Source organism: Neodiprion fabricii, chromosome 2, assembly GCF_021155785.1.
Source record: "Neodiprion fabricii isolate iyNeoFabr1 chromosome 2, iyNeoFabr1.1, whole genome shotgun sequence".
NCBI classification, from domain to species: Eukaryota; Metazoa; Arthropoda; class Insecta; order Hymenoptera; family Diprionidae; genus Neodiprion; species Neodiprion fabricii.
In genome coordinates, this window is record NC_060240.1 from 14,811,154 (window position 1) to 14,834,175 (window position 23,022).

At 44.2% G+C, this 23,022-nt stretch overlaps 1 protein-coding gene across 3 annotated transcripts in view; it reads right to left on the reverse strand.

The window, feature by feature from the left end:
* LOC124175120 (neurogenic locus Notch protein) overlaps nt 1-23,022 on the reverse strand; it is a 156,951-nt gene that overhangs the window by 93,043 nt on the left and 40,886 nt on the right. Inside the window, exons 1-2 of one of the 3 annotated variants that reach the window (XM_046555037.1) lie at nt 13,423-13,433; nt 3,834-3,836 (exon numbers count right to left, since the gene is read on the reverse strand). The exons of the other annotated variants lie outside the window; for them this stretch is intronic. The gene's annotated coding sequence lies outside the window, so the exon portion shown is untranslated. Of the gene's footprint in view, nt 1-3,833; nt 3,837-13,422; nt 13,434-23,022 lie in introns of those variants that run through there. 3 annotated transcript variants of the gene reach the window in all.

Sequence of the window (23,022 nt, forward strand, 5' to 3'; positions counted from 1 at the left end):
GAACCAATTTTACCGAACGAAGCGATATTACCATCTCACTATACGTAATATAACGACAAAATTGAGCGAGCTAGTTTTCTCAGCTCCCGCGGATGCCCGAGATGAGTTCTCTTTCTCAAGTTTTTGCAGCCAGGTGCTGATACTCCTGCGGCCGGTCTCTCCTCATTTACGCGGTGTCTTCATCAGTCGGGTTGATATTACCGGAGGGCCGCGTACTCGATTCGCCCTGCTTCTTTGTCCGCCAAGAAATTCGTGATTAACAAATCAAACATAAAATGCTTAGCCACTGACAAAAAGTTGAGCTGGCCGGGGAACTGCTCTGCAAATAGAGATGTCGAATTATCCACGGTTCAACATTTTTTTTCTTCTATGTTCCATCTACGATTCGATGCGCAGCTACGGGTCATCGATACCTTCCTACCTACCTGCCTGACTACCCGCTCGGATAAAACTAGTTTCATTGCACCTCAAAAGAGCGTCGTCCTGCCACCGGTTGATTCACTTCATACCCGTGCTTAGGTATTTCTCAATCTCATACAATTCATTGCCAGTCAAAGTTGTCGCAAGTCTAGATCAATTCCGCGGTAAAATACGAACAAGAGAATCTCATATTCCGGTTTCAATTGGAATCTGCTATTTTTGGTCACCCAAATTCTGTTTAAAAACTCAATGATCAGTTTTAGCGATCGCTAGTTCTGCGCCTCCAGCAACATCTACGGACTGAACCGGATTGGATGGCATCAAAGGATCTACTGTATCCTCGATGACAATGTGTCGGCTGGTTTTTATCGATTCTGCTTCCCCCACACACCCAGAGCCCAACAATACGTCCAGGCAGAGCACGAGGCACGTTCTATCGAGCTGAAGATTTTACCGACGAATACTGCGGACTCATCTTACCTATTGTCAGTCGCATGGAACAACAACGTGTTAACTAAAGCGTGCATGAATTAACGCCACCGTAATGAGAAGAAACGGATTGCCTAAACTACTTCATTCCGTGTAACTGAATAGAATATTCGCTTGCTTTGAAACTAAAATTGTACTTCTTTGCCGATGTGATCTTGGGTTGTTGAAAATACTTGGTCTGATTTTGATAGTGAAGATGCCGTCGAGCCGCGGAAAAAATTAAGGGGGGTATGTAATTACGGTAAATCCTTAGGGACAGAGATGTTGTACGTTGATAGCGATCGAAAACTATGTTCGACGAAGCGGAGCGACAAAAAGCCTCTTTCTGGTCACCCGGTAATTTGACCATCCCGTCGCTGAAATAATATACCTTTCAATGCCATTACTCAATGTGGCGAGGATGGGACTCTACTCGTTGACGACGGCTTTAGAAAGCAAAGAGCCGGTTGGAAATTAGGAATTCCTTCTTCCACAGAAATTGGTGCAAAATTCTAATAAGACGCTTTCAGCGCTCACAGCTGCATAAAACACAAAAAATTAACTTTAGCCCATGAATAAAATGATCTTCTTGCGTTTTATAAAGGTATACAGTACGCGGTCGAGTGACCGCAGTAACAATTTCTAGGACCAATAACCTGTTCTTGCTTCCAGGTGCCGACGACTTTTTGACAGGGCGGCACTTCTTGTCATCACCGCAGTCACCACCTACCAAGTTGTGATGATCATATACCGTGTTATGAAGAATCCGCAGAAATAGTTGTCACGGGAACAAAAACTCCGAACTCTTGATCTGATTAAGTGTATGGGGTCAGTCAAGTGCGAAGGACAACATCCCCGAAAGAATCCGATTGTTTTATCATAAACTCAAATCTCCAAACTAATTAGCGGAAAGAAAGAAAAAAAGGAAGGTTGCACCAGATTCGGGATAGGTAAGAATTGTGATTCAGGGACAAAATACCCGTTCAGAACACGAAAAGACCTTGTGAACTTGATGGAAATTGCAATAGACGTTAGGTCGGACTGATTAGGTCTTCATTTGTGAAGCGAAAAAAAGAGGCGGAAACACTGTTTGAAACTGTTAAAAACCGGCATGTAACATCCCGACTGGGGTCAGGGTCAAGAAACGTTGCAGGATCGAGATAGATTTGAGGAAGCAGTAAAGCACCCCAGAAAAGTAGTGCATTTGCGCGGGCGGGCATCGCGATATCGCCAGCACTCATCTCCGAGGGCCGCGTCCCGAAGGTCCATTAGCGAGGCTTGTAATTTGCCGGGCCGAATGTTAATGGACTCGACTCCTGGATTGGGCTTCGAGTCCCAAACGGCGGTAGCTTCTTGCGTCGTGTCAAGGTTTCTCCTTCTTTTCTCTTCTTCTCGGCCGCATAGCCAGAATTATGCTTGTCACGCTACTAGCCTCACAAAGAAGTCGACAAGGTTCGTTTCTGGTGAGGCTCAGTCACGAGAAGACGTCGATATGCGTTTTCTCATTTTCTCTCCAACTTACTATTAGCTCCATATCACTAACCACAGATTCTCTCTGATTCCAGAGCTTTTCTTTCCAAAGGTGTAAACTCGGACGAGAGATACCGAACCGCGGCAACGGTAATTCGATACGGAAGAGCGAGTGCGAGAGGAGAGGTATCGAGGTGGAGACGAGCGGGCATATCAGGCAGCTTCCCACGTGGATTGAGTAACTGCGGGCCGAGGGGTCGAAGAGAGGCTGCCCTTGGACCACGAGGACCACTCACTCTTGGGGAGGATGAAACCTCGTTGTTTGCAAAGATATCGAGTTACTCTCAAGGTCATCATCCCCTTCAATTACTTCCCAATTAAACCCTATACCATACCGCGTTATCCCAACAAATGCTCCATCTCCTCGTCAAGGATCAACGAACCAGGAGGATCAGAATCAAGACGTCGACTATTCCAAGAACGAAACCACCACGAACTACAATTTTTTATCCGCTTCCTCCTACTCTGTCAGATTGCATTTTCACAGTGCGTATTGGACTCATTAGTATATTTTTATACTTATCAGCTAACGCGCAGACTAGTTTCTTTGCCTGTTTTGCATGTAAAACTTATATTCCGTGATACGTAATCTGTTACCATGGTGAAGTGCGAAAAATAATCGACATTCTTTTATCGGTCAACCGCCATCGTCGGACGTACGGAGGGATGGACGAACGTAACCAAAGACCGAGCTGACTTTACCAGACGAACAATCTTCCGCTATGTGACCACGGACCTCGGCTACAGGGCCGACGGGGGACACGAAAAATCCTCATCACACCGGCGAAGCGGGTTGCGGCTTTGAAACGTGAGACTCTGGTGGTGAAGCTTTGCAGACCCGGGTACGCGTAACCTGGGTGGAAGACCAAGAACGTATTTTACTTACACGTGTGCGTCGGTTGCACGTTTTGGAATGGGCCTAGAGAAGAATGCGGACGAAAATCTGTTCGGAAAGAGAACCAAAGTGTTCGCCGAACTAGGAATCACCGATGCGTCTATCCGCGCTATTCGATTACATGAGGTCAAATTCTAGGGCCACGACGTAGAGGAAGTGGTGCCAGGGAAGCCCAACTTGCTCATACAATGACTTGATTTCCTGACCCTGTGGGACAGTTCCGGCCAATGCTCGGGCTCTTCCGTTTCGGTACTCGAATCCAGGGTGGCGATAATCGTGAGAAGCGTAATTGTCGATGAGTCAAAGTTTGACTTATTCCAGAAACTTTCTTCTCACAACTTGACCTGACCTAACAAAATTCTCGCAAGTAGTCGCAAAGTGGAGAGAGAATTAACCATTAATACGGTTTCTCTTGAAACAGGCTGCCGGAAATGTCATTATCACCGAAGGGTGCAAAAAGAGGTCTCATTTTTCTAAGACAAAGTAAAAAACGAACCGACAGATGGCGGTAAGCAAACACTTGCTGCCAGAAACTGTTACCGATATACAACTAACTCTCGCTCCTACATGTATTATTGAAAAGCATTTCTGTTCCGAATGGTCGTTACATCTGAAGCAAAAAAAAAGAAGAAAGAAATGCATAAGTTTAGGTTTAGGTGCACAAGAAAATGTTCGTGCGCGAGGTCGGTTGAAGAAATTGTTATGAAGCTAGGATCTCGAAGACTTATTTGGACGTTTAGTGTCACTAATCATGGCGTGTCGCGCAAGTCGAGTGGAAGGAAAAATAAACAATACGTCTAGATTGTGTTATAGCTTATAAATTACGGCACGCCACCCTTTGCGCGACAAGAAATAGCAAAATGATAATAAACTATTGGCCTGCGTGTGAACCCTTTACTCCTTGGCTCCTTTTCCTCCGGTGGTTAACTCTCCCACGCGTCGTACGCGTGACGTGGGAGTCAAAGGCCATAGCGATGGGCCTAAGAATGCGCTGACACTCTTATAAACGGAACGTAAAACCATATCGCGGTTCTTTACCATATCTCCATTGCTCCTCTTCAATTCTGCCCCGTTCCACCCGCTCCTTTCGCCCCTTTTCTTTTATATCGTTGATACAAGACACGCGCCCACAGCCAGCGAAGAACGAACGTTTGTTGACTCTGTAGCCCTAAGAAGCTTCACTAGACTTTTGATAGATCGCTTAAGAAGCTTTTTGTTGTGGGAACTCGTTGTGAAAAACTGGCAAAGGCTTGCGATCAAATCACTATGTCATGGGAAGGCACCGTTGTGATAATGCATTGAAGAGTAGCTCCGAGGCCCACATTCCATTTCAATGGCAGCCACGGACGACCTTGACGAGCCCAGAGGCCCTCAGGAGATCAGCAACAACGGCAGCAGCACGCAGCTGTCCGGTTCCTAATTATTACCGCTGTATCTCGCGGCTGCCTCCTGCCCAAGAAGACCGCCAAGTCTCAGACATGATTACATTCCAAAACCTCGAGGCATAACCGCTTATGCGACCGATATAAAGTTTGACCCTTTGCAGGATCAAACGAGTGTTTCCAGATAGATGGGTGTCGAAAATTGAAAACGAAGCTGAAGAAAGACTGCAAGTGAACTGAAATTGCACGAGCCTTAAGATCGGAAGACGATCTGAGTTAATTACCCCATTCAAGCTCGTCAGCTGGCAATGATAAAACGATTTAAACCGTTGACCCGGTTGTGTCGACGCTCCGTTGGGAATCAAAGCTCAGACACCGACTTTGCTCTGACCTCACGAGTATCGTGTCAACGAGCTTAACTCCTGCTACCTCGCGAAGACGAAAGGGCAGACACATCGGAGAAACAATTGCTACAAGAGATTTCCATGCTGAAGTTGAATTGGTCGTACGATATGCAGCCAATGAACGGGATCAGCATTGGCCAATTGTGACAAGTCGTCGTTTTGTACGAAATGGTACCACGAATATTCATCTCATGCATTCCTATTTAGCTTGAGGGCTTTAACGATCGTTTGAGTCTTTTTGCAACGAGGTACAGTCCCAAAGTGTAAATCCCGCCAGATGGCAATAATCGTGGGGAGTAAAGTGAGGGCAGAATAAGAAGAGGCCCAGCCGACTTCGAGGACCAGCAGCTTCCATTACCCGGGAGCGGTGATCAGGCGTCCTTTTCTCGGAAAGGAAGATGACACCGTTGTCCGCTAATCTTCTTCTGTCCCCTCGGAGTGAAGGGATATTGCTTTGTCTCTGCGGTTTGAAACCAGCATTCATCCCTCGTGTAAAGGTTCAGCCGTCTTTCCTCCTACCGACTTGGAGGTAATTACTGAATGTGGTTTTTGCCAGGATTCTCTGGCAATCTAGCCTGATGCCTTCCCCTTGCTTTCCGATATAGTATATAAGCGGGTAAGAAACAGTCGAGAGACCAAAGTCGAAATCTTTTTTACTCAGGAGAACCTGACTTCCCGGGATCGCAAACAAACCCGGATCCTACTATTTGCTAGGCCAAAGACCCGGACCAGGCAGCGACTGCTGCTTCAAACAAAACATTAAGTTACCTCAGCCACTCCTAGGATTCTTTATAACTTCGGGACCTTGAAGTATTATTATAATGTTAACGTCAAAAGTGGACTTGTTTATAGTCAACAAAGAGGGGCTCAAAATTTCCATCGACATTAAATATTGGAACACCAAAGGAGTGGCAGCATGAGCAATCTGAAAAACCGCAGCTTGGCTTTTGATAGAATTACGAACTCAAGAGTGTAGTCCAGAACTAGGAACTAGAATCAGAAGAAGAGGAAGGAAGATATTTTGAAAAAGCGTGAAATGTGAACGTTACCGTTTGATTACTCGGAAGAAGAAGTAACGTGCCTCAGTTCACGCCCAGATCTCAGAACTCTTCTGATCCTGCGAGTGTTGGTTTAATATCTTTGATTAAAACGATGACGTTAGCATTCTTGGCATCGGCATCTTCTTTTTCTTATCTCTGATCTACTTTTCTTCCATCTGAACTCACTCAATCTCTACTTGGCGAATATAATTCAAGCCGAATGAGTGCGAGTCCCGTTTACCGGAGGATAAGTGGTTCAATCCTCTGAATTCGGATTGGACATGGAAATTGACCAACAAAATGGTGAACGGAGAGTGTATCGTTTATTATAACGCTGAAAGCTGTATCGCCCCGAGTGATCCGAGAGCTTGGGCTCATTATTTGGCATTCGTTATGCTAGTACCGCCGCGGTGATGGTGCTGCTGCCGCAGCCGCACGGTCACGTGTTGTATGTGGACAGCCGATTAACGAAGATCATTAAATTTTGGATGGAATAACTACACAGTCATGCGGAGACCCTGCCTTGGATATTATTAGTTTCTTTAACGTATTTCAACCTCATTACCAAAATGAAATATTCGTTCCGAGGGTAATGATGTGATTTTCGATCGAGGCATGCTCTTTGACACGATCTGCACTTCCTTGCAATTGTTACCTGAGGATTTCAAACCACGTAATGATCCACCATTATTTGGTAATTAGGACTCGAAGTATCACGGGGGCGTGTCCAACTGTCGCTATTGTTGCAGAGGCCTGAAGTATACGACAGGCTCTGACATTTATTTATTTATTTCGTACAAACCGCATAAGCAGCTAACCGTTTATTAAATTCAGATTAAACATTATTACAGCTTCTATGGGAAAGCCGGAATCTTGTGCAACGGAGTATTTGCGGTAAAAGTATAATTTACAAAGGAAAAATTAGACGCCCACAATTGCTCGTATCCAAATACAATTATCAAAGAAACCCCGGTGGAAGTTTTCATCGAGTATCTCCCGTCGACGCCGAGCGATGAAATGGTCCGATTTATGGGATGCCGAGTTTTCGTAATCCCCGGGAATTATTCAAAGAGGTCTAACACTTTCCATATCAAACGACGATCACTACTCGGGATAGGTTGTGGGCGTTTATGCTGCCCTAGACCCAAACGTATAATCTTCACACTAAATAGCGTTACACGTACAGAGAGCGTGGCTGATTGAGAGTGAGAGGTCAACAGCGTCGTTCTCAATCTCGGGCTAACATTTTCATTAAATCCTAAAACCAGAAGCGAAGAAGACAGAAAAGGACTATAGAGAAGTAGAATGAGAGACAGAAATATCAATCAGACACGGACGGTTAACCGTGTTTGAAATGAACCACAAATAGCCGTTCCCGAAAACTAAAACTGTGTCTTTTTCTGAGGTTTGAGGGTCTTTTATAACCAATCCTTCGCAGAGAGAATATTGATCCACGGACAAAAATTTTCTTTGGAACATCAAAAACTGGCACGCGATGGCGTAGTTTTATTTAATCCCGCCATTACCGACTTTTGAATTTACTCCAGAACTGCGACCGTTATTTAAAGCTAGTTGATGATGTGGAAACAAATGTGGCGTGTATTGAAGAATTCCAAGAGCATCGCAACGATCCAAACTGTCCAACAGTTGAATAACGAGTTTTTAATTAACATTCTGCGATGATTACTTAACCGAGATTACAATGTTTGGAAATCCTGTTCCACCTTTGCTGTACCGCTTGGTTGCCTTTAAAACAAAATAATTAGTGTAACTCCAACAGGAAATACCTTTGCACGAGATGATGAATGCGTCGACTTGATTCCAGTGTGCCAAGAATCAACAGAATTAATTCAGCCAATTGATTCCCTAAGTTTGCTGCAGCACAAAAACTTGGTCGATCTTTGCAGCGTGGAGAAATCAAAGTAACCGACACCGCTAAATCTTACGTACCTATACACGCCAGGGATTTCGTTGAATGTATATTCTTTGAGAAGACCGACAACCAATCTGCTGCAGGTTTACCGTTTTCCGCACACTCAGCCTTAACAAATCAGTTTGGGACTACAGGTACAACGGTAACTTAACTTTGTCATTTCAAACAGAATTATTGCAGGATCATATTCACGACAGGACATTCGTTTGTCTGCAAGGATCAATTCGTCATCAGTCGTTTCAGCTCTCAATATAGACAAAGATCTGCCGATGCTGTTGACTGAATAGTTAAACGCATAATTGATGCCTCATTTTCACAAAAAACGAAATTGCAACAGCGAGTGTATCTAAAAGTTATACGACAAACACTCACACAGCACACTCAGGCATACTCGGTTGACAACAAGTATCGTACTTTGGCGGTTTTTTGTCCCTCTTTCCCGGTATTCCTCCTGACTCAGTCTACATAAGGTTGTCCGCTAGACTGAAGCTCGTCATGGCTACTTTTTACCCAGACACGAATCACAGACTGTACAGTGTAGATACCTGTTTCCACAACGTCTCTCGATAGGCCAAGAAATAATATCGAGATGTTTAAATTTACGCCCCGTTCCTGAATAGAATTCGCCGCGTTTTACCAATATCGATTTCTAACATCATCGTGCTGTATCGATATTGCATGGATTTTATTTCCCGCATAACTCGTACAGAAAGATATAGAAAGACTAACCGATCGCACGAGCCGCGAGAACTCAAGTCTTTCCTCCATGCGAATATTCGTGAAAAGAAGCAGAAGTTGAGTTTGAACAAAAATATGAAAAAGAAGGTAGTACAGGCGCAGTTATAAAAATTCCTGCTTGACTCGGATTTGAATCACACACTTCCACGTACCAGTTCATGTCTAACTCAGTTAAACCCGTGGATGAAATTACCGAAGGTGACATGCTTAGCTCAGATGCGTTCAGGTGATCCTTGCAAGACGCTTCAAACCGTATCAAAAAACTACGGACTGACATGCCAGTATCTATGGAAGCAGATCGATCCAGACGTCAACGGCTAGACAAAATCCAGGACCACACCGAAGTACCGTGATCTCGATTTTTCGTGAACACATGTTTGTCCTTCATTAATTAAAAAAAAAAAAACAAGTTCCTCATGTTGCACCCAATTACGAGGGATCGCAATTGAAGGAAAATACATCGAGTGCAGCGATTCCAGTAATAGATTTTTATCCCTCGGTGTAAGGTGACTGCGCAGTTCAAGCCATAAACGCATCCTAGCAACAGACTAGACTCGAAGACGATTCGAAGTGAGGGAGAGGGAAAAAAACTGCTAAGAAACACGGAGCACGCGTGAGAAAGTCTGGTGGGAGTGACATCTGTGCGTACCAGTATACACGAATACACGGTATATGAGTGGCGATACGTCGCGACGGAATGGAATGGAGTGTAGATGTTTATGCACTTGACTGCAGTTGTCATCTCTTAACGGTTCAAGAGTATAAACCATGCCTATATTTCCCATTTCCTCATGAATAAAACTAGAAACAAACGGCCCCGGAGTGAAATGCTCCAAATGAATTTGCAAGGGTTAGCAAATCTGCGTTACGGATATAATTACTGAGCTGCTATAGACTTTGCGATTACATTTATGATACTGTCAAGAACTTCATACGTTTTTGAAAAACTCAACCGCAATGGAGTTTTCTACACTGATTTACATTTATTGAAGACTAACTGACATCCAATGAAATGAATGTGAGAATGGATCTTTTACTGTTGAAGAAGATCGTTTGATTTTGACCGGAAATGGTCCAAACAGTTCCGAATAAAATGTGCGGAATTTTAGAATAACGAGAACTTGATTGATTCACGAAAGGACAAAAAGATAGATGAAACAGGTGTTCGTTTGCTTAGTCATTCTCTTATAACTGTTACTGAGTGACGGTAACGGCAATTATTTCCATCTTCAAGATCGTCATGGATAGTTAAATACCAACCATTTTTCAATGTCACCAAAAATACACCAAAACTAAAATTCTCACCGAATAAGATTGAAAAAAAAGTTTCCAAGCCAAGTTCGGAAAGTTTGTTCAGAGCATCAAAAAGACAACACCACTCTACACATCATGAAGCAGACTCTGTTGGTGTAAGTGGAGACCTAATTAATAGCCAGTCCGGTTGGAGAACTGTAAAAAAAATCCCCGTAAAGCGAAGTATGCTTGTTTAATTAATTACGCGGCTGAACTAGTCGACGGCGGTTTTTACAGACTCTGGGTCGTCAGGAAGGCAACGACACCGCACGGCATGGCTGACTAGCTGGCCGACCAATTGTCGAGTCAATGTCGCCCCGTGAATTGTAAGAGTGCAGTTATCGACTTACGCGTGTTCAAACAAACTAAAAGTTGGCAAATATATGTGTAACGTAAAGACAACGCCAGCTTTCCTGATCGTTGGGATGCCGCTGAAATACGAAATTCTTTCGCCCCCGGACTCGAATTATTTTTTTACATTCTTTTTTTCTCGTAAAGATACCAAAAGTAGTTCTTGTTGCATTTTTATACTACGCCGTGTGATTTTTCTCCGGTCACGAATCGTGCAGACTAAATATAGCTAGTCAGGTGCTGCGGAAATATTGGTCATTACGCTAAGTAGCGTCTCTGCGCAGACAGATAGACGTCTCACGACTCAACAGTCCGCTACACACGCGCTCAGCTTCACCTCAACTCCAATGAAACTCGAGAAAAGTCAACATGGTTCAAGAAACCACTTTTCAATCTCATCAGTTTTAACAACTTGAGTTCCGGTCGCAAACGGTATTTTAAAAAGTGAAGTGACTCGGGCTGGCACGATGAATAAGTTACTAGCACACTAACACAACAATGTAATATCATATGACTTAAGAGTGAAGAAAGAAAACAGAAAGAAAAGAATAGTGGCCAATATACAAAAATCGATTACTATAGAGAGTTCGCGAAGCCAGAAGGGCTGTAAGAGAAAGCAAAGAAAAAGGAAGGTGAACGAGCGAACGAGCAAAATGTTCAAATATGTAGCTGGTTGAAATGCAAGACACGTTCGTGCCGTAATACCGAAAACGTCGAATCTCGGTCTACACAAAACCGGAATATCCAAAAGGTTGGCTGGAGGCTGTGAGCCGAAGGTAGAGAACCCGAAGTTTGAAGAGATGGAGCAGGCACGAGATGCCACTGAATTAATTGAATTCGACGTTAATGAATCACCGCCCATGCAGTCAGACTGTATTGTTTCTTAATTTAATTACCAGGTGAATGTCGTTCTACCTTTGGCCAATTGTTATGGCGATAATAAATTTACAGGGGTGATATTTTGACTCGTACAGAATTTCATCACATGCATGGTGGGTCGTTATGTCAGTGTGGGTAGATGGCCAGATTCGGTGAAGGTGCTTCACGAGGCTTTGCCCATAAATGCCACACATGACCAGATCCATGGCAGCACTGTTTGTACACATATGCATAAGCAAACGAAACGAATTTCTTCTTATTCTTTCCGTTTTCTTATTTTCAATCTACCTACCAAGTTCTCAAATATATCAATGATGCCTAACATTATCCAAAAACTCAGTAAATATGGACAGAGTACTTGACGCTAGAAGTTCATAGACACTGAGATGATGACCGGTACATGCGAGGGTTTTTAGTCCGGGACACATGTTGTCCCTCTCTTCCTCCCTCTGCCCTCAACCAACCACCCCCCCCCCCCCTTCCCACCTTTCGCCGGTGTCTCCTCTCTCTACAAGATCAGACGACAAGGGGCATTCTAGACGTACTTAAGCCAACGGTAGACTGTTTGTCCTAAATATTTTCAATGCCGGCTTTGACAGCTGACAGCTCCAATAGATTTTTCGTTTTCTTTTACCGCAGTGTCATTTCTCTCCATGGGGCAACCATCAATATACCCTCCAGTCAGGAGGCTCATGTGATGAAGAAGAACCACTCTTTGCTTGTTCAGTGAAAAATCCTCCTTCTGTGGAAGCAAGAAGGCAATCGTTGATCGGATGGTGGTGGATGGCGAAAAGATTCTTGGCAAAAACTGAGACTGAAGGGAAATGGGAAAAGAATGGTAAAGAGCTGCAAGGATCGCCGCATGGAAGAAGAAGAAGAAGAAGAAGAAGAAGAGGCACTTTCCTTCGACGGAGGTTATGTGTATTCTGTTTAACAAACAAGAAGGCAACGTGACGTGACTACTCCCTGCGGAAGAAGGAGACGGATAGATCGGCGAGGATCGGTCACCAGGTCCAGCTCAGCATCGCGACACCATCTTCTCAGGAGGCTCGTACACTCGATGACTTAGTAAACATGCCACCGCTGACCACTGAGCACTGACCACTCAGTGGTTACACCGCTGCTTGACAATAATACATTTGCGGTCACCCTACACATACATGAATCTGTTCCTCGATCAATAGCAAGAAAAAATTGGCACGGTTTTTAACTACCGATGATACCGACGACATAACAGGTTACGTTTCGGTTTTAATCCTTGGAAAGCCTGATTTACAGAAAAATTAAAGTCTCGGTAATGCAGCTTAGACTTTAATTGCATGCTTGACTAGTGTTACCCTTTTAGTGGAAGCCAATAATGAAATTCACAAATGCATCAAGGTTTTGTGCAATGAAACAAAAATTGTGTGGCAAATTACTAAGTGTTTCGTTAGAACTGATACGGTAGCTGTTGTGCAATCAACTGAAAGATGCCAGGAATTAGCTAGGATGATTGTCTTATCGATAAGTCGACGACCAAAGTTTCTCGAACTTTCACCGTCGCAAATAGACAGGATGTGTAATTTGCAGACTCTTGACAATCGTACAAAACAAGCGCGGGGAATTGTGGTTACGTTACTGGCGTGATTTTCTGGTTAGCCATGCGTGAACATTGGGACTGAAGAGGCGATTTCTCTAGTAGACTGCACTGGCTCTGCACCACGGCAACTGTATGCATATCTAGTGATACAATACCGACGATAAAAAGTTGCACAATGCGACGTTAACCCATGTATGTACAATTCGTAACTCGTGCATTCGAGCTTCCGGCTGATCGGGCACTACAATCACCTTAGAAATGTGGCCGAGAATTTAGTTGGTACTTTTGTTCGGTTCGATTGTGCACTCTTCCCTGAAATATGGACACAATTCGAAAACAGTAACGAATTATGTATATATCACAAAACTTTTCCAAGACATCAATCCTCTTCCGCTTCTTTACAAGCATTATATACAAAACTGAAGTACGGTCGTAAAGCGGATACCTAATACAGACGAGACACAGATCTTGATCAACCAAATGGCCCAACTAAGGATTTATGAGTTGCACCATTACAACTCGAATCAAGAAAACTGTATAACGCATGAACGAGTATGTCTAACAACGAATTATAAAAGTCATAACATTTTGACCCTCGGTAAGACAAATCGAAATTCCTTCGGCAATTAAGTATTGTAAGACTGCGAGGCGCGCCAACAGGACTTGAACGATGATCATACACATGCAGCTTTATGAACGAACCTGAACAAAACCCCCAATACCTCAATACTCGAGAACTTCACAGAGGATGAGATTTAACTACTGCACCGTGTGTTTATCTGTTTATAACATTGCATCGCTGCGATCAATGAATCATCGATTACAGGATCAACGAGGCCAATGGAAACAAAGAAAAAACAAAAAAGAATTTTTTAATTGATAGCACGAAACATGAGGTAAAGATCAACTTCTTGTGCTGTTACAGTTGAAGAAAGATGTATACGTATCAGTATCTATCTACTTGAAAATGTATATTTTCGTAACGTAATTGTTGACATGTTTACCTTCATAACATCGAAAAATATTCTAATCATTTTCTTTTTCACAATTTTCGGTCTGAAGCTATAGCTGCAGTCACTAAAGATAAGCCAATTACTGAAAAGTATATGTGTGTGTTTTTTTTTTTTATCAAGAGAGGACTTTCTAAATCCTGTTGTTAAAGAGACAAATGTTCCCTCTCACGTTTCACACCATACAAGCATTCACACCATTCGATGCATAATTTATTAACTTGACTCATGAGCGTTAAGTCAGCTCCAACATCGGTGCCTACATTAGACGAGGGTAATAAGTAACGATTGAGTCATCGGAATTAAGTTTTATCAAGGGGTAATCAGTGCCAGCAGTTTGATCATCTGGAGACTTTTCGAAATGGGAAGAAAATCGAGTTTACATACCTCGTTAACATAGGACGCACTTACAGTTCCTGACATCTCAAGCGGGAGTATCACGAATACCATAAAAGCTTTTTCATTCTTTCAACGACCCGAAACCCGGAATAGAGAAAGTCGACGTTGATGTTCTTCCGATCGATTGTCGTTAGCTCCGATTGCAGACTTCGTCTGGAATAAGCGTTCCTGCCGCCCACCCCCCAGCCGAGCGAGTATCATTGTTTCACATTTCGATCGGCGTAAAGGTATCATTACAATAATCGTCCACAAAATAACATACATGGATATCCTCCGCCGCGTTCAAGGCCCGATGGGACCCGCAACCGCGATCACTCTAATAGCGATAATGGGTCGGCAATGGCTCGTGACCGCAGAAATGGAAAATACAAATCGAAAGTCGTTTTGTGATCGACCGCCACCCCCCCGCCTTGTCAGCCACAAGCAATCAGAAAAATCACCAGCGCCTTCGGCTCGCTCTGCATCTTTCGAAATGTTCTAGACACTTCGTACCTCTAATAGCTAAAAGTCCTACTGAATGGCTTCGACGAGCCAACCTGCAGGTAGATGGAGTGGAGCGAAGACCGCTGCATGCTGCCTCATCTGAACGAGGAAGAAAGTTATACCTGCATATACACACAGCCTGACGCGAGCAGGGAATACTAAACAGCGTTAAAGAAGAGGAAGAAACGAAGAGAACACGTGGAGTCTAACCGGCCACCAACTGCACCGCCAACCTGTAGCTCCATCCTTTTCTACACAGACAACGGCGGTATGGACCTGAGCTAACCGAAACCGTGGCTGACCCGGAGCTCTGAACCTGCTAGTGCAGGAGAACCACTTATTCAGATATGCCAGTCGAGAACTCCATTTAGGAATCCTGTAGTTAAAATTGTTCAGACGATCTTGCAGGGCAGTCCGACAGGCCGCGTGGCACGCGATTGAATTTTTGTGGAAAATGGTTGTGGCGAGCAGTCTTAACCTTTTCGACTCTGGTGGGCATTAAGCTGCATACTATTACCAAAAATAGCAGGTTTCGTTTTCTCGTCTTATGTCATCGCTGATCGTACGTGGTTTTTTCTACTTCTTATGATTCCTTGATGCGCCGTATTGACTGTCAGTCGGAATGACCGCGAGCTTTTGGTGTAAGGAACCGGGACTCTTTCAAATGTTAATTCCCTTTCTGCGACGAGGTTCTAAGTTGCGCACGCGTGGGCTCTGCCCGTGAGTTGGTACACCTCGTCTAGGGTCGTAAAACCTCCGTTTCGTTTTATTGGATTCGATCGCCGGTCCTACGCTTGCCTTATCCACATCCCACGGACATCCTCGATTGCTGACGCGTTGAAAGAGACTAGAAACAGAATTTCAAGTAAAACGCTATTTCTTCAATTCATCTCGACGTTGGACCACCTCATTGCTCAAAGTCTTCATGTCGGGTGCTCGTGACGACGTATAGAAATGAAGTATGAATCGTATGATACGACTTGGCTATAATATGAAGGAAAAATTACCACTGAGCATGATTCCCAGCTGTATAAAAGAACGTAATTATAATTACCAACTTAATTCTTGGATCAATTTCAGTCAGTCGAGTTTAATTGTCCTCTCTAGCTAGAGGCAAGTAAGAGGAGACGAGGTTGGAAATTACCATAGAACCGTTGGGTAGAGGAGAGAAATTAATTCTTCACGTTGACTAGCGGAGTTGGGACTAACGAATGTGCTTACTTAATTCACTTTAAAGAGGCACCCAAAAATACCACTTCAAATGACCGTGGTCATGCTGACCAAGGTGCCAGTTACTCATTTATAGAGGTTCGATTATTCCCTCTACGATGGACATTCAACAATCACGTTCGCCGTCGAACCCGAAACTAAACTCTTATACAGCTTACACGTGCGGTCATTCATATTGGGATATAACTCGTCCAGCAACCAAAGGTTCTAGGCATAAAATAAAAAGCCATAAAACCCGTGGTTTTGTAGAAAAGGATTCGATATCGTAATGGATTTAAGAGAACGAAGTATACCTATTTAAATACAGCAAACCAAGAATGGGATAAGCCAAGACACCCATTTAATCCGTTGGCCGGTAAACCTGATTGTAAGCTGGGACTTACTGGGGCTGGATGTTCAAGTAAAGAAAATTAAGACTACACAACTTGGCAAAGAAAAATTTTGCAGTCTGAAGCAATTCTTCACTCGATTTTCAATTACTCATATGCACCCTCAGATAATTACAATTCTATCGTAAATACATGCAACGGCACTTGTACAAACTATATACCCGTACTAAATCAGTGGTACAAACCAACTCGAGTCTCTACAAGATGCAACTTGTAACGCGGCTTGCGAAAAGGATTTGCGAGGAAGTTATTCGTATGCTTATACGTACTTACAAGTACCACATCCAGACCGTGGCTATTAATTATTATTATTAACGCGAGAGCAGCCATCAACTCTTGAAAGATTCGTAGAGAGTTTTCGGAGTTCCTCGGACTGACCAACTTCGAAACAAACCATTCAACGATAAGCTCTGTGCGCATCATATGCGATAAATGAATGAGGGGTTTTGCTCAGATAATTGCTATTTCATATGATAATTTTCAACGGTACAGAATCAGTCAAGAGCGCAGTTTGCACTATTCACAAAACTGGGTATGCAGTTAGATGAGCTCGCGTCGTTAAGTGCAGGCTGCCCGCGTTCTTTATTAAGAGTCAGCCCAAAAAGACAAAACCCCATTATCTTGCCGTTGCAGCAACACAAGCAGATACGCCAAGACTTAGGCATATCCCATGCCTGATGGTCTTTCGGCCCCCGTAAAACACCCAGACAGGTTTGTAGATTTAGGAACAGGTTGGTGAAAATTTACGATCTATTTTACAACGGATATTACCATTATATACCAGACGACCTTTAGAGCCTCGCGCTGCATGCCGATTCCCCTGGATTGCTGCTGTCACGTGTTCAAACTTCTGCAAAGATGTACTATTCCTGGTGTGAAATTGCATTTATATCACACAGCATTTCATGAGCAAAAAATGCGAATGAAATTAACGCTGTCAAATGGCTTCGGGGCAAAAATTAAGTCCGAGGAGAATCCTGCACATCTGATGTTTAATTCCATAGACGAAATTGAGTCTACGCGCGGAAAAGGTTCTGCTGCACTATTGCAAAGTGCATATGATACTCACGTATATGAAATATACGTGAAAATACCGAAAAATGTTCCGTTAAAACGACTGTGACTTTCTTTCTGCGAGTGTTCCGAGCCTGCATGCAAGCATATAGACGTGCAGGCATGTTGAATAACGCGGATAGAAAATGCATCTCGCGTAATGATCTGATACGCGCGCTAGGCTGTCTAAAAATACACCTTCAATTGCGGCAGTGCAATCGATTCCGAACGATCGGCCACGGTGCAGGGTAAAATAGTAACGAGCCCACGAGTGACTCGTTCGAATGTATGTGAGTGAAGGCCGTAAGTACCCATACAGTGCAGTTAGCACAGCATTCGCTCACCATACCTATAACATAATGCTAACCTTGCGCACGCAATGTACAAATTTTTTATTTTTTCACACGTCCACCTCGATCTATTTCATGATCTGTTTCGCTGACTGCTTATCATGCATAACTATTAGACTCGACACTCATATCCACCACTTCGCATGTGGCTTAGTCGAAAGAGTTACGTAACGAAAATTATACAACACAAGTTGGAAAACTTCAATTATAACTGTTAGTCAAGTTCAATGTGATCTATGAATTTTTAACACCTAATACAGAAGTTTACCTAAATTGGCCAACTTTGGAAAGTTCAGATAACTACTTTTTCAGGAGGAACGAAGCATAGCGCGGGCCCAAATTTCAGTAATAAATCAGGTATGGAGTGATGGTTTTTTTTACGCTACATACTTTTGACTATATTGCTGTAAGTCTTATCGCGGACAAAACATATCGTAATGCCTTGCAAGTCGTGCTACATTGCTTAAAGCTTCCTGATAGGAAATATGTGGAAAAACATGGAGAACATCTTTCATTTAGCTTGAAACAAGGAAAAATGCATAAAACAGAGGGTGGTAAAATTATGTGCGACTGCAGGTGCTAAATAATTTTTCCTGGCAATGTGCGCGCAAGCAATCAACATTGAAGTGTGAAAGCAACGGTGCCTTCGACCGTCTGCGTTGCCGTATCAAGAAGACAAGGCGGTCCATAGAGACAGAGTAAATGGCTATGTAGGCATAAAATGCGAGTAGCACAAACAGCATGAGAATTTGCATGTTCCCTAGCATTGGGATTTCCGTAAGTCGGGAGGAGAATGAATGGTCTATCCTGCAGATTCGCAACCCAACACAGCTGTCCTCGAACCCGAAGCCATTCCGAAGTACTTGTATATTAGGGAACCAGAAGATGAAGCGACGGACTGCCGACGTCCCGCAATTTATACAAGGCGCGCTGAAATCCCCGATAGCGAGATGACATTGTAAGTTGGTTCTTACGGGAAATCTAAAAGGTATCAGGGCACCAGGAGGTGCTGGGGGTCGCTAGCAGCCAGCTTCCCGTTCATATTGATGCCGGTCAGTGACGAGCCGGCGAAATTATTAGAAGCAGCACGCTGCTTCGATCAGCTCAGCGCATCTCAGCTCAGCGTTAGTACAGCACAGGCGGAGCAACGCCAACGCCGCGGCAAGTGACGGAACCTACTCTGCGCTGCGAAGCAATGCATGAGCGCTCCGCGGGGCGAGAGGGAAGGAGAAAGAAAGAGAAAGACGCGCAGTGCGAGCAAAGGAGAAAGAAGAAAGAAAGAGACAGAAGCGACGCGCGTCGTCAGCGCGGGAGGGATGGAGCAAGAGGGGGTGACAAGGGGAGGGACGGCGCATGCGCGGCGGGCGTGGGAACGTCGTGCGCTCAGACAATCTCGGGCCGGACATGCGCGCGGGCGAAGTTAACCGAACGTCGACGAGTCCGCACGATGCTGCAACGCCGTAGGGCATCGTCTGTCAGTGGTTCTCATATCAGGTTTGCGTGAAAAAACAAGATGGACAGCTGCTGGAACCGAATGTCGCACACCCTTTCCGTATCCTGATTAGATTCTTAATCGCCAAATAAACTTCTGTCCTCAAGTTTTTTACTACAAGGTTGAAAAACTGGAGTTAACCAGCATCGGACTAGCATTATTAAAATAAGAGCACCACTGCGTGGTGGTGAAGTATGATCACTTCCGGTGCACATCTATACATATAAGGCAATGTTCTGGACGTGGAATTGATACGGAGTATCTGTAATGCGCTTCGCGTGCGGAGGAAATTAGTGCATGATCTTTGGAAAATGGAATGACCCAGGTAATTTTTTCATCAAATTGCAGTTTATACCCCATCAAAGTAATTGATCGCCACTGTAGGGTAATGGCATTTCGAGCCGTGCATCGTGGCGTGACAGACCTGTTCACCGAGGGTTGAGGGGATGGGGAGTCGTCTGTGGGCTGAGGGTTTGGGCGTCTGGTTCGTCGATGGGGCGGATCCCTTCTTGAGGATCCATGAGGATCCATCTTGCCACACACGCTCTCAAGATGACACCGATTCTCCCATCGATGTCATCGCCATGCACTTTGGAGGATTCGCCAGTGATCCTTGTGCAACGATTGGTGGTCCTCAAGGATTTGACGTTTAAAATTCATCCCAATAAAACAAAATTTGGCGTCTGTCCATAGAGAAAGAAGAAAAAGAAACCAAAATCTTGCAGCTAATTCCTATCTGACATAAAAAATCATGGAGTATATGTTTGCTTTCCCAATAGAGGTATGTCCTTTCCGCTCTTTCTTCGTTTAATATTTAGCCTGCAGTCAGTGATGTTGCCAAACGTCCGGTAAACGTAAGCTGACTCGTCGCGCATTCGTGTAAAAACTGGTGTTAGAATTTCCAACTTCCGGTGGTAGACCCACGCGAGGGATAAACTGCATCGACGATGACTACGACACTGCGTATGGCGCCAGTTTCCTTGAGGAAACCACGTGACACTCAAGCGTGCGACGCAATGCAACGTCATTCTGATAACGTCCAAACATATCTACCCGCGACCTAAGCAACATCGTGCTCTGGTTTAAACCTCTGCGGTTCACTTTTTATCAAGGTTTTACTACACGCGATAAACATACAAAGAGTGTGAATGTAAACCTCATACCCTAATTGAACTCTATGTACAGACGTGAACTACACGTTACACAGACTTTAGAGGAAGACACCTGTGAAATAATGAAGAGGAAAGAAAGAAGAATATAAATGAATGAAGTACTAATGCATAAGATATCCTGAGACCGCGGTGAAGGAGGAGAAAACTAAGGAATCGGGTAAAACGATGGGGAGACGGTGGCTGCAAAAACGACCCGCTGGTACTGAAAGGGAGCTTGACTGAAAAAAAGATCGCCTAGTGTACGTGTTTCGTTTCGGCCGCTGAAGAAAACATTTGAGTATATGTTGAGCCACATGGCCATACTTTATTTTTTCAGTCAACGGCTTTGTCACGATGGCATCGCTGCAACCGTTTGCAAAATGCCGTGAACATTAATTTTCGCTATTAACATGCTTCCACTCAATTTTATTAAGAGACTTGGAAGGTCTGCATTTCTCGGATAAATCGAAAATAATTCCATTTGCATGGGTTTGATCATGAAACATTGAATGATCTAATGGTCTGATAGTACGTTGAGACTGTCAATCGTATGGTTAAAAGCATGACGAAACGATGCCGCAGTACAGACGCGTAGGAATGAATGACGATAAGCATTTATTAGTTTCACACAATTTGGTTACATCAGTTGACCAAAAACACGTGGTTTCAAGTTCGCGAGAAAAGGGAAAAACAACATTATTATATATCTTCCAATCGAGCGAACCCTTTCGTCAAAAAGGTGCTCGACCGAAGCTAAGCTCTCCTGGTCACGTGGCCAGGCACGCGGCTTTCCCCACCCTCTAAACCCCCCGTGGACCAACGCCGCGTGTTCATCCGTCTGTCTGTTCGTCCGGTTGCCGAGATTCCCGGGAGAGAGGGGAAAACACTGAATTCACTGTGTGCGGTGTACATCCCGCTCTGTTGTTCTCATCATTTAACCAACGCTCGCAGTTTTAACTTGCCACATTGTCAAGTGCCTCGGGCGGACATTGTTGTACCATTGGATTACGGACACTTGCCCCTCAACTGTATCGACGACCCCTCGTCAGCTGGGTTTCTTAAATATTTAAAAATGACTGACCATAAATTCACAACAGACACAAAAACACCCTCACGTAGTCCAAAACCTACCGAAACTCCGCTTCGGATATCGCGTCATCGCAGCAAACTGGAAATGCTTTGCCACCAGTTTTGCCACGAAACTGGAACACTCTGTAATTGTATTTGCTATAAAAACCAGATTTTAATAATGATGCAGGATCCTGTTGAGACCCAACTTTCGAAAAATATCGTCAATACGGGGGCTACGAATTTTAAAGTATCACAAGCGTCCGTTGGTTACAGATTCAGTCTATATACGATGGCAGTACGAGCTGATGGATGCTATTCATCAGGTTCTCACCCTTCCTTGGGCTACCCTATGCCCACATTTGGACCCTACACCACCACAACCGATCGAAATCATCTAGCCGTGAGGGCAATTGTTATTGTGGCCATTATTCGAGTCGCCTCCGCCCCTTCAGCATCGACTAGACCCCAAACTCAGCATCTGTGCACTGGGATATGTATAGGGGGCAGGGTCTAAGCCAATGGCCACCGATGTTTCAACTCTCCAATAGCAATTGATGACCGTCGTTTGTCGGCGATGCTATCAGCGTCGTTGGATTTCTCGAGTTGTTCTCTCTCCAGTCTCCCCATCTTTCTCTTTCCCTCTTCTTCTTTTTCTCTCTCTCTCTCTCTCTCTTTCTCTCTGCGCGGGTTTGAATTCATATAGCTGTTCCTACAAGGTGATTCACCGGAGTACGCATGCACCTCAACCGGAAGTCAATTTCGGCTTGGATCGGATTCTGCCTAATTGAAACGAGCACTTCCGCCACAAACGCGATGAGAACCCCTTGCTTCGTAGCCGCGGTGATCGTCGTGTGTAATAAAATGAAACAAATGTTAACACACGAGGAAAGGCTCGCAGAGGCGGAAAATGAAATCACATATTGCGAAGTGTGAGAGGTGGAAATTTATGGGTTATCCCACAGGATCGAAAAATACTGCACGTATTTACTGCGACTACTAATGCCGACGTGGAGCTGACCATCCGGCACACTCCTGCACTTTTACAAATATGCAGCAGCAGCACCGTCGCAGTGGCAGGCTGCACGCGTGCGTGTAATCAATTCTATCCTACAGGATACAACAGGCCATTCGGGCATTTAGTATGGATAGGTGTAATATATCATACACAGTAATCTTTCTAGGCGGTAAAAAAAAAGAACACAAAAAAGTATCGCTCTATGTGCCGGCCGCCCGGTGCTTCAGTAAGTATACAGTACCTCCAACTAATCTCGCCGCTCGTGGACGTGGCTCAGGATACATGTATATACCTGTACTTTAATCGCTCCGAGATTACCCAGAGACTAGTTGTTCGTCAGGTTCGTAAAGCATAAACTTGTCCGTGGAGTGGATGTAGGTATACCATAAGAACTGAAATTTTCAAGAAAAAACGCTTCTTCACCTACACAACATTTATCCTATGTAACAACAAAATCGCATAATGAC